Source organism: Copidosoma floridanum, unplaced genomic scaffold, assembly GCF_036245765.1.
Source record: "Copidosoma floridanum isolate Cflo_tuat_1 unplaced genomic scaffold, Cflo_Japanese_pri ptg000006l, whole genome shotgun sequence".
NCBI lineage: Eukaryota > Metazoa > Arthropoda > Insecta > Hymenoptera > Encyrtidae > Copidosoma > Copidosoma floridanum.
The window spans coordinates 8,948,871-8,961,978 of record NW_028321883.1 but is presented as its reverse complement, the minus strand read 5'-3'; the positions used below and the strand labels follow the sequence as shown (position 1 = coordinate 8,961,978).

Genomic DNA, 13,108 nt, shown 5'->3' with positions numbered 1-13,108 from the left:
TTGTTCCCTTCTCCTGTGCCGTGTATCCCGTGTTCTGTGGCTGTAGTCCGGGCTTGGCGTACCGTGCTTTTTTCTCTTTGTCTGTATTTTTCCGGGTTGAGTGAATGGTAGCTGCCTCTAGTGTCCTGGTATGTTGGTCCACTGGCTTGATATGCAGTTTTTCCTTGTCTGGTATCCTTGCATTATCGAAGATTTTTACGATTATATCTTCCTGTTCTCCTCTACTTTTCCAATTTCCTTATCTTGTGGCACTTGACACACTGAATTTGGCGTCTGGCACTTTTGACACTTTTTTCTTTGCGGTGACAGATATATTCTTTTTCTTTCTTTTATTTATTACGTCAATTAAGTCGAGAAAAAAAATAATTAAAAAAAATTTTTTTTTTGTTCCGAGAGACTAAGTGATTTCCGCGCACGCGACAGACCGTAAAAAATTTTATCTGTATCCCACTTCTGACACCAGCTGTTACGTGGGATTCTCGGTGCGGGAATAAATAGAAGTGTGACTTGTTGTTACTTATGCTCTACTAGAATTACTTATGATTGAGGGAAGTTGTGCGTGTATTATCGTCTCACGGACTTTGTCCTTACCCTCTCGCGTCTCTAGCTGATCTCCCCGTCCCTTCTCTCTACCTTTCCTATCACCTCTCTTCTCTATTCCCCTACCTTTCAGGCCCAAGCCAGCAGAGGCGCACGCACGCATAGCTATATGCTATCGTACGTAACAACTGTTTGTGACACTACAAACTTTTCAGTTTTTATAAAAAATTGTAATGTTTATGTTATTTTGCAAATTTGTTTTTCTAAAATAATTATAATTTCTGTTTGTAATTTTCTGCAGTTTTTTCTCAATTCTGACATTATTGTAGTGCAATAAGTCATAATGCTTATTGTCATTATTACCAGAATAAAGTTTAAAATTTAAATTACTAAAATTATTTCCAATACTATTAGTAAAATTCAGATTTTTCGATTTAAATGTAACAAAAGTGTCATGAATATTAAGAAATTTTTGAAATTGTACTTCTGTTTCAAAAAAAAATTTTTTTGGTATAAAAATATTTGTATGCAATATACGTTAGTTTTTAAAGTACAAAATTACATGAAGTATTTTTAAAGATTAAATAAAGTAGTTTTATTAAATAACACAACTTTTATTTTTTGACCGAGAATTGGGAGGTTGGCGTGTAAAGCGCACAGGGGATGGAGCCTCACTAGTATACATACACACACACACACATTATTATGTTCCTGTTTTTTCATACTTTCCTATTTTAGCCAATAGACTATTATAAAAAAAAAAATTCTGCAAAAATGATTTTGGGGCTACTTAAGGAATAAGTATTGTATGAGCTTTAAGATGCAGAAGCTACTGCTCTGAAGTACAATTTTTTTCTGTATCAGGTATTTTTTTATTAATAAGTGCACTCATAAGTTTTAGGATACATCGTTCTAAAATAAGTGAAAATTTTTAGACTGTAGTAAGTAATAGAAGCAATATAAATGAACTTGTGTATCATATTCAAACTACTAACAGTGTCTTGATAATCAGTAACATCAGATTAGATAAAAAGTACTAAACACGTTTTTACCTCATGATAGTTAACTTTGGAAAAATACGAGTAGAGTAAAAAAAATTTAAACAGTATTACACCTCAATTTAGAAAAACAGTTGTACGATTAATTCCTCTCTAAATAATACATGTAATATTACATATGTAACTGGAGACTTAGATATGACTAATCAAGCTACAATAACTGTAAATACAGTTAGGCTCTCAAAGGGGAATTATAAAGACTTATTATCCAAATCACAGAAAAGACATGATGAAGAAACAATATATTAATATTTTACTAAGGAGTTCAGTAAAAATCTTAAAGCACAAAAGAGACATACAAAGATAGTTACAATGATTTCATTACAAAAGCTTTGTCAATGTATGCAGATGAAGAACTTCAAAAAAATAAGTGTAACAAACTTAAAATTTACTGTGATAGAATGTTTGGAGTTAACTTACATCCATCTTACGCAGCAGTTAATAAAACAAAATAAAAATGTTACCCTGACCACATACAAGTAAGCGAATCTCAGGTATCAACTGATTTTATATTAATACTTAAGCGTACAACAAAAGGAATTTGGGTGTCATTAACCACATAAATTCGAAATAGATGTAACAAAAAACAATTACCAGCAAAAAACACAAAAAAATAGGTTTAGCAATTAAATAGTTCGTCAGTTTCTGACACACGCACAACTTATGACTTCGATGGTAGTGAAATCGTTACCAGTAAACAAACTGTTATAAGTTCTAAAATACAAACCTATAAAAACAGATACCACTTTATCAGAAGATTCTGTGTTTATGTTCTCATTTGCTCCTATACAATTAAAAGGACAAAAAAATATCGTTTGGGAAATCTTTAACTAATTTTGATTAACTATTATCAGATTAACGAATTTATACTTACAAAAAAATGTAAAATTTATTAGAAAAACTAATAATAAATACGCAAATATTATAAAAAAAACAAAATCTTATAGTATTGAGTATAGTGTCATGAATATTGAAATACATTTTTTAAATTTGTTATATAATGATTGATAGAAAAGTTTGAACTTTTATAACGGGACAAAGAACTTCCAATTGTTGTTACATTTATGAGGTCAGATCTAATTATGCCAATGGCATAGAAAATCTAAAGAGCCACTTTTAATAAGAAAAATATTATGAACATGGCCTTTCAATTCTACATACGTAGATAAGATGTCTTGAATTTTGCTTACGTATCTCTTACAATCTTGATTTTAAGCAGTCAGTAGCAAGAACTACAAAACATAAATAGGCTACAAAATACAATTTCAAGAAGCTTTAAGAGAGGAGCTATCTTTTACATTTAATGTTGTTAAACAAAGAGCCGGTAATACTGATTGCAAGAATAGTGCTAGAATTTTTTGTTAATATGCAAAAACAACAGCTCAAGTGACTGGCTTATTCGAAACAATATTAATTCACTTTTACAACATTCTTGATATCCCATGCAAAAAAATTTATTGATACTGATAAATTTTATGCTTATTGTATGATAACTGCAAATCTGTTTGTAAGTTATATTGTTTTTTTTTTTTTTTTTTTTTTTTATTGGGTTACCATGACAGCCTATTGACCCCCACTCACTACTCATGTGTAGAAGTGTATTGCCACACCCATTTACCAATTTCTTAATTTATTTCATACCTATAATACGATAAGCACAGTGAGAATATCTCCAGTAAAGCACCTTACCAGTTAAGCTGGCTTTCTCTGTACCTGTGGTGCATTGGGTCCACTTGCCACTGTGTAGCCTTTCCCCGGAGAAGACTTGTATTTTAGGACTTCTACTATTCACTGGTTAAGCCAGCACTTTCTGTCGAAGCATCAGATCCAGGATAATTAGCATCCCCGAATAAGCCCCATGTTTCAGGGTCTACTTCTTGTTGGTAAGGCCGGCGATCCCTGCTTGGTGCCTGGCATCATATCCACTAATCCCTACCTATGATTCTAATTTTACTACTTATTTACCCTGATCCAAAAACCTCCGGAGCAAAGAAAAAACTTTTAAATCACTCTAAAGGAAATTCCATGGAAAAATCCACCCCAAAAAAGCCGGGGTTTATAGGAATTTTTTCCAGTAAAAACAGTTTTTGAAAAAATCTACACTCACTAAGAATTTAGCCCACCACCCGTAAAATAGTATTGTATCAGTAACAAACACAATAACCACAGAACAAATGCCACTCCTCACAATTTGTAAGTTATGGTATGATAGTTGGTACAAAATACTACTATCTGTGCATAAATAATAAAATATTCAGACTGACCAGACTCAAGAATAGCAGAATGTACGATCGGATATTCTTTACGACTGATACAATATATCATCAAATAATATTGTCAGATACTATTTTAAGTCCTTTCAGAAATGTACCCTAATTAATATGTGTATTTAAATAAAACTTGAATTATTAATTTTATTTCTAATATTACATTTTGCAATACAAGAGTCGTGTAATATTTTATTCCTTTTATGTTTTACTGCCAATTAAACAAGTTCTTGTGTCGTATCAGTTCCAAGTACACTCACTACTAAGCCATCACCACTCGACTCATTTATAATATATTTCGTGAGATTTTTTTTCTAGAGGTATGCCACATTAAAAAATATGTTTTCTTTATTTTGTCAGTCTGTGTTCTAATAATTTTTTATCATATTTATCACTAACAAATCGTCAGAATAACCTCAGTGTGAGTATGAGGATCTTAATTTTATTTTTTCTTAATTTTTCAATTTATAACCTACCGTTTTAAAGTCAAATACATACAAAAAATTTTACTCAACAATTATGCAAGGCAAGGTCTTTTATCGTTTTCGTTAGTTCAACTTGAATAATGTTATCAAAGATATAAATTTGAAACTGGCTTTCTTTTTGTAAGTACCTTGTTAGTGACCAGAAAAACTATAAAAGCTTATGATCAAAAAATACAAAATATGAGTAAAATTTGAAAGCAATGATTGCCAAATTACTGCTTATTTCATTGTCACGATGATTCTACATTCATAAACGGTAATAACTAATTTACTCATATTACTTTCTAGTTTGATCAAGAAACATCAAACTCTGGAAGTAGTAATCAGAGACGCTGTTATGTACAGTGAAATTTCTTAGTTATTTTAGTTCTGCACTTAATATTATTGCATTTATCGAAACTGCATTAACTTTAAGATTTCTGTGTCACTACTTTTTACATAAGATCTTAGGCATTCGTTGATTGTCTTGTGTACACTGTATACTTATTGTATTATAAAAACTGTCTGTAAAAATAAGTGGTAAGTATAATAGAACATTGAACAAAATAATTTTACTTCGGCGAGTGCTATATTTATTTCGAGAGAGCCATCTTTCAAGTGCCTATTTGCCTGTTAAACTACGTATTTTAATCTCCTAATGCAATTATTGCTTGTAAAAACTTGTCTTTAAACTTACCTGTAAGAAAGATGTATGTGCAAATATTTTAATAATTATTTTTAGTCTTTTTTACTTTTTATTTTTTGTTTCTTGTATATCTCATGACACAATTAAGGTTATAAAAATATACCTTTTAAGTAAACAAAAGAAGATTTATTATAGGTTTTGAACTTTCATAAAACTAATTACCAAAATACGACAGGCATAGTTTTGCAACCACTTTCGGGTTATAAATAACTAAAGAAGTTCATGACAACGTAATGATACTTTGGTTAGACGTTATCATTATACGATATCTAAGTGTTATCAATCAATCCCAGCCCCAATTTTCGTGATGAGGTTTCACATGATGAGTAGGCACATGTACAGGAACTGGAACTTTTTCCACAACTGAAAAAAATTAACATAAATTAAGTGTGACTTTCACTACTGATTATAGAAGTAGTTACTAATTTTTATTTGCTTATTTCTTAATTTTCAAGAATTACTTAACATACCAAAAACATTTTTTTTTCTAACAAATTAAAGAAAAATAAACTGGTCACATTGACTTTCAAATAGAAAAACTATTGAACGCTTTGTTAAAACAGTTGAATTTGACTACGAGTTATATTTTCTTTGGATTATTTATTAGTTCTTACTACCCTTAGTGACTGAAATATTTAATGAGTCCAGAACATACGAAGAAATTCCAAAAGCACAGCTGAATTAAAATCACTTTTCAAAGGCGTTGTGTATTTAATTAAATTTCCAGTACAAATTGCAAACAAAAATCGCAGTTTTGATGATTATGTAAAACCAAGTTTTAACGAAAGTAATAACTTAAAAATAACAGTTAAGAAAACTATAGTAATTAGTACAGAAACTCAACTGATAGAGTATGCTGTCGTACCTCCCACCTATCCTTGAAAATAACGAAATATTTCAACTATTTTTTGTGATTGTAACCTAATAAGATCTTTGTTACATTCCTATGCCCCCCTATCCAACACATTTACACAATCCCCCTCACACACCTTTTATTAACTATTCTAAAATCTGTATTTCCCTATTAGAAAGCAAAACTCATATTGATTCTTTATCTTTGATTGCATTGGATTATTCGATTCCTCTTCACTACATCCACGATCTTCCCACAACCCCAATAGTAAATAAGGTTATTAAAGTATTGGGTTGTAGTAGAGTTAGTTTTTAACAGCCTTTAATACCACTAGAAAAAGCTGAAGTCTACTAAGGATGATAAAAGATCTCTTTTCTTTATAGCTATCCCACAAAATAAAGTAAAATTTGTTGAGCTGCAGAGAGATTAAGTTGTATAGTCATTCTTATTGCGGGCATTCTAGAATCCTGTTACGAACAGCTGAAGCTTTCTTACAGCCGATCATTACTTTTTTTCTTTTGCTATACAGAACACTGTTAAAATAGTTAGAATTTTCTGAGAATAGCAAAAGCTAACAAAAAAGTTAATCATGCTGTTTGATAAAAATTATTTAATTAAATAATTAAATAATAAAGCTGTAAAAAAATTGATTAAGCTACTTGAATTTAGATGTATGGTCAGCAAAAGGAGCTGTACATACGATAAAACAATGAAACTTTCTAACGTAACGTTACAAAAATTTTAAAAAATTCTAATTTGTAAATCTGTTAATAAAGTAAACTGTAAGATAAGTCTTTTAAAAGTTTTTTTACCACCCTTCACATCTGTTTTGATTATCTTAAATTATTCTTATTTTACCTCTTGTAACTTTTCTAGATACGTGATAAATAAAAATAATCTTTGAAGATCATGTAATAACATTAATAAGAGAAATAACTAGCTATCTTACTTAATATTAAAAAGCAATTTTAGCCGTAAATTTGTCTCACTATTAGAAGACAAAAATTCCCTACATTCAATTTAACGGAAACAATGATTTCGTAGACTACGATAGTTAACCCTTCAATCTTTTATTTGCACCATGTAACTTATGCTAAGAATGAAAAAAGCTGTTGTAATGACCAAAGAAAAATTGTAATGATATACTGATCAATTTATAAAGAAAGAAATTAAAGATGTTAATAACAGTTTATTTACCCGAATTAAGAAGATATTCAAAAAATTTTTACTCTAACGGCCTAGTGTGGTATGAAACAATGAATGGTGATTAAAATTAAAGATAAAAACTATTGTTATTTGAATAAGTATGCAATAAGTAAATTGTCTTAAGGAGTTCTTCATTGTAGATTAGGCCCAGCGGGATCCAGAGCAAGGATCGGGTAAGTGTATAAAAACAACTGTATCGGCTAAACTGAAATTAAAAAACATACAATAAATTTATTGTTTACATGAGTACATACTTGCATGCTGATAGAGGAGTGCTCTATTCAGTGTTCATAAGCTGACTAGCTATGCTGTACAGTTCATGCCATCTGTAAGTTATTTCGTGAAAAAAATATGAGAATATTTAGCATGAGCAATAGTACATGAGTATATTATATTTAATCTTTACTGACCACGACTTTTCCATGAAATATATAAGTATAAGTAAAGCAGTCAAGATATTGATTTTAACTTTGATTTAAAGCTATTGTAGTCAAAAAATTAAACGTTCAAGCCAAGTAATGTATTATTACTTGGTTAAAATTTTTTTTTACTTATTCATGTGTTTGCTCACAGGGTTTTTGAAGTTTCTTCTGTGTTTCTCTCTTTCTCTTTCTCTCTCTTTTTCTCCGCTGATGATGATTCAGTGACGACTTAAAATCGATGTCCCAGTAACTTATTTTTTATTTTATACTCCTTTTTTAACATTACAAAATTGTTAAAATATAATACATTGTATGAAAGTAAAAAAGTCATACAACATTTTTATTTTACATTTTTTTCCTTTTCATGTTTCACTAGTGTAGCAACTGGGTAATATGTAGTGGGCTTTCGTTCCTAGGCTCATTTTACACGTACGGTTTTTCTATCCCACAGCATAATTCATCTACCAAAAAAAGCTATTTCAGTATTCTTATTATAACGGAAACGTTATATATTTATCAATTTAACACTTTTAGATTTATCACCTTCCTATAATGGTGTAGAACTAACAATCTTTTGTAGAAGTAGAGTTGAGATTATTCCTAAAATATATGGTTGCTGTGACGGTGTTAGTAGTAATAAACAATGAAATTTAATAAAGGTAAGTATTATTTTATATAGAGATGATTATAATATACTTGATTATCGACTAGATTAAGCAATAATAGTATACTTTAAAAACTATCTATTTATTTACAGATTGGAGCCTTAAGGTATTTTTGACGGGATGAATTTAATGTTTATTTGTTTATAATGAACAAAAAATGTATAAAATATTAACCTTTTATAATTTTTTTTGCTAATAAATTAGGAACGACCTCTGATGGAGAGGAAGTTGAGCGTATTGACCATCAACTTGAAGAAGAACTTAAAGAGGAACTTCAATGTTAAGTCAGGGATAAAGCAGAATCTTTAGAATAATGCAATAAAAATAAAATATGTAAAATTTTACGTAAAAAAAAATGAAATTATTTGAATATACCTATTTGATTTGATGCACACCACTCATTTTAGACATTCCATTATTTTGAAAATTTCTCATAATGTTCTAATGGCATTATACCTGTGTCTTGAAATATTGTGAATTATCTCTTGTTCTACTCTATGTTGATACTCTTCTTCTTCAGCTTGTAAAGAATAGCAAACTCATGCAAAAACTTATGAATGCTAAGCGTTATGATTTTGTTGATGATAAAAGCAGCAAAATAGTGAAAGCGTAAACGATCTATTAATGAAACCTGATACTGTAAAAGATGTCACCATCGCTGGCAACGGAGAGAGAGAGCACCACGTTATTATTGAGAGTGCAGTCCTTATTCAGATTGTAAAAAACAGTTGATCTCATCCCAAAAGTTCTGAATGCTGAACATTGTGGTTCTTTTAATAATAAAAGCAGAAAAAAATAGTAGTAATATAAACTGCCAATTAATAATCCATAACAAACATCAGAAATATAAACAGCAAAACAGTAAATGCATAAACCACCAATTAACGAGGCCTGCTGCTGTAAAAGACGTCATCACCACCAACAGGGAAGAGAGCATCACGTCATCACTGAGAGCAGAGAGCAGCGTCATTGGTTACAGCAGAGAAAGTACTAAGGTGGAAGTCCCAGTACTCGCTCACTTAAGCAGACGAAATGTCCCAATAGTCGGTCACTTTTTTTCTTTTATGGGCCTTCGTTATATTTTCAATTGGGCTTATACATTAAGTTGTATTAAAAGAATAATTGCTTAGTGTCTGAATAGCTACCCGATTTATACATGTTTTGAAAATTTATAGTGAAAAAATCAGCCAAATGACCGACTATTAGGACATGACCGAGTACTGGGACATCGATTTTAAGTCGTCACTGAATCATCATCAGCGGAGAAAAAGAGAGAGAAAGAGAAAGAGAGAAACACAGAAGAAACTTCAAAAACCCTGTGAGCAAACACATGAATAAGTAAAAAAAAATTTTAACCAAGTAATAATACATTACTTGGCTTGAACGTTTAATTTTTTGACTACAAGAGCTTTAAATCAGAGTTAAAATCAATATCTTGACTGCTTTACTTATACTTATATATTTCATGGAAAGGTCGTGGTCAGTAAAGATTAAATATAATATACTCATGTACTATTGCTCATGCTAAATATTCTCATGTTTTTTCACGAAATAACTTACAGATGGCATGAACTGTACAGCATAGCTAGTCAGCTTATGAACACTGAATAGAGCACTCCTCTATCAGCATGCAAGTATGTGCTCATGTAAATAATAAATTTATTGTATGTTTTTTAATTTCAGTTTAGCCGATATAGCTCTCGAGTTTATGTCGAAGCCACTTAGCGGATCCTACTGTACTAAAGTGAAAAGCTGGCGTATTTTTGAAAAAGTTTGAGCTTATTCATTGCTATTGTTATCAAATTTTTCAAGATAAAAACTATACTAAAATCATCTAGGGAGTGTCAAGAATCAGTGTGCAAAATTCCAGCAAAATCGGTTTAGTTGTTTTCGCGGTTAACGATTACAACAGTTTTAGCGACTTTGCTTTATATATACATATTTATATGAAGGGAGATGGACAAAAAGATTCTTTAGTGCACTACAATCATCCCTTCCTCACTTCTTTTACGGGTTAACTCCCTACATAAAGCGTCGCTAAAGAAGTTTTACTTTAAAAAAATGGCAATGCCCAAAGTAATGTAGCCTCTTACTGAAAAGCCTTACTCATTACAGTTGTCGTTGAACTTATGACAGTATCGACACTGCAGCATTGTACTAAATTAAAACACGAAACAAGTGTGTGTCAAAAAAAAACACTGCAGGAATGTATGACTGTGGAATATCTAAACTTGCAGTGTAACCAGTGACCAAAAGAGCGTTACTTAAGGTGGTTGTTTTCTAAATCAAAAGTATCTAATAAGGTACAAAATTGTCAGCAAATCTAATATCAGTGTCGAGAAATCTGTTAAAAAATTTGAGACCGATTTACAACGTCGTTATTGAAATATCCTCGTCAAAATATTACTTTTTTAACATTGGAGCAATGGTGCAAACACTACATAGCCCCATGATTTTAATAAGTGAAACTTGCCGCTTATCTATAAATAATTGAAAAACTACTTGAGACAGTAAAAAAACACGTTTATTTTTTTGAGAATTTCTTACCACATTTTTCTAAAGTAATAGTAATAAAAAAGTGCTCTTCGTTTGATTTTGAAAGGTAACCAAGTAAGTATCACGTATGTGGCCACGTTGCATTGTCACATGAATACAAGTATATAGATGTATATGTTTATGTATATATAAGTATACACATAGGCATTCACATTTCACTCTGATATTTTGAATACGGGATGATATATGTATATTGTATATCTATACATCAGATTGACCTATATATTGGGAAACAACTATCTTAACTTTATGGTTGTACTATTTTTATTAATCTCGTTAACACTGTCACTGCAGTGTTATCACATGGACAAAAAATCCAAGCAATTATAGTATGAGTATTGTTCACACTGTAACAGTGAGAGACACGTTATGCATAATACGCGTGACTGTATGCAACAGTACTAAAGATTTCATGAATATATTGGGTCAGATGTGACTATACCAGTGTTGCGATATACCCAAGACTTCTCTTGGGTGCTCTTGGCTAGTAGCGCAAGCGCAGAAGAACCATGCTCTCTCTCTCTCACTGGGCAGGTAGGAGTAGGGGAGCCCCCCTACGTAGCCTTTAACTTAAGCCCCGCCCACTTCTCACAACTTAAATACTACTTTTGACCGTAGCATCTCGTAGCTCTCGATGGTCGAGCGGACTAAGAGTTTTGCGCTCGCTTGACTCGTAGCTAGGTACTCTTCGATTCCTGACCATGACGTTTTTTTTTTTTTATTATTATTATGAATATTATTATTACTATTATTCATATTATTATTAGTGTCATTATTATTATTATTATTATTGTTATTATTATTATTATTATTATTAATATGAATTATTAGAGCCGTAATTAAATGCGCAATAAAAATACTAAAATTAGCAGATACTCTTTCCTCACCACCTTGCGGTAAGTATCGGGGCGCGTTTTTTTTTTTTTTAAGAAAAAATTAAGGAATAATTTAATTACTAAGAAAAGAATGATGAAGCTATGACTCAAACTAACAATACATTCGAAAAATTAAGTAACTTTAATAAGATTTATTATTAAATTATCATTTTTTCGGAATAAACTAAGTTTACAAAAAAAAATAAAAAATGAATAAACTGGACTAATAAAAAAATATTTATTACTACCGTAATTTTTTTTTTTAGTGGTATCCCACATAGGCCTATTCCACTAATGATGATGTCTGAATGAATATCTTAAAAAACACTTAATTCAAACAAAATTAAGAACAGAATAATTAAACTTAATTTTAAAACTGATAAGTTATAATCTACTTTAAAGCAATCATCAATTCAGAAATCTACATAAAGTATCAAATTAATAATTTTAACAAATAAATAAATTACTACAATTCTAAGCAGTCTTCTTTAAGTGACTATCAACGTTACTCTGATAAACAACAACTATTTTATACGAACACTTATAATACAGGATTTAATGAAATATCCCTTAAGTAAACTTATTTGGATAGTAACAAAAAAATCTTAGGTTTTTAAATAATACTGTAAAGTGACACAAATCTAATGACTAATTTAAACTTTTTCAAACAGACGTATACTATGTACACAATAAATAAATAAATGAATGAAATTTATTACATGTAATTAGAATTAATGTAATTTCTTATCTAAATATAACTTTTTTAATTAAATTGCAATCGATACAAAACAAAGCAATAATTTCACAGACTCTAAATATTTAAAATTGTAGCTCTAAAAATAAAAAATTAAATATTAAATCTTGCACTTTATCGTAAAAATAGCTAAGAATTAATTTTGCATGAAATACACAAATTATAGGAGCCATTTTAAACTAAATTAGTATGAAGTTAAAAAAATTTTGAAACACCTAACTAATTACAAGTTGCCTTGAATTTTACTTTCTGGATCGTCTGTTGAATCGCGTTTATACATTTTAGAGGTAAATAGTTCAAGATGTTCTTTAGAAATTTTAAAATTGATTGGATTAATACTTTCAATTAAAAAATAAAACAAATCGCGCTAAGTAAATGAATTTTATTTCTAAAAAACTGATCATTTATTAATAAATCTTTTTAAAGTTACTTAATTTTTCGAATGTATTTTTAGTTTGAGTCATAGCTTCATCATTCTTTTCTTAGTAATTAAATTATTCCTTAATTTTTTCTTGAAAAAAAAAAAAACGCGCCCTGATACTTACCGCAAGGTGGTGAGGAAAGAGTATCTGCTAATTTTAGTATTTTTATTGCGCATTTAATTACGGCTCTAATAATTCATATTAATAATAATAATAATAATAATAATAATAATAATAATAATAATAATGACAATAATAATAATATAAATAATAGTAATAATAATATTCATAATAATAATAAAAAAAAAAAACGTCAAGGT

General features: G+C 29.9%; 1 long non-coding RNA gene across 1 annotated transcript in view; it reads right to left on the bottom strand.

Annotated features, from left to right (window-relative positions):
• Positions 1-5,332: 5,332 nt before the first annotated feature.
• The window catches only part of LOC149375514 (uncharacterized), a 105,429-nt gene continuing 97,653 nt past the window's right edge, over positions 5,333-13,108 (bottom strand). The window contains exon 3 of the long non-coding RNA XR_016293724.1: positions 5,333-5,398. This is a non-coding gene — a long non-coding RNA (uncharacterized LOC149375514). The remainder of the gene's footprint in view (positions 5,399-13,108) is intronic.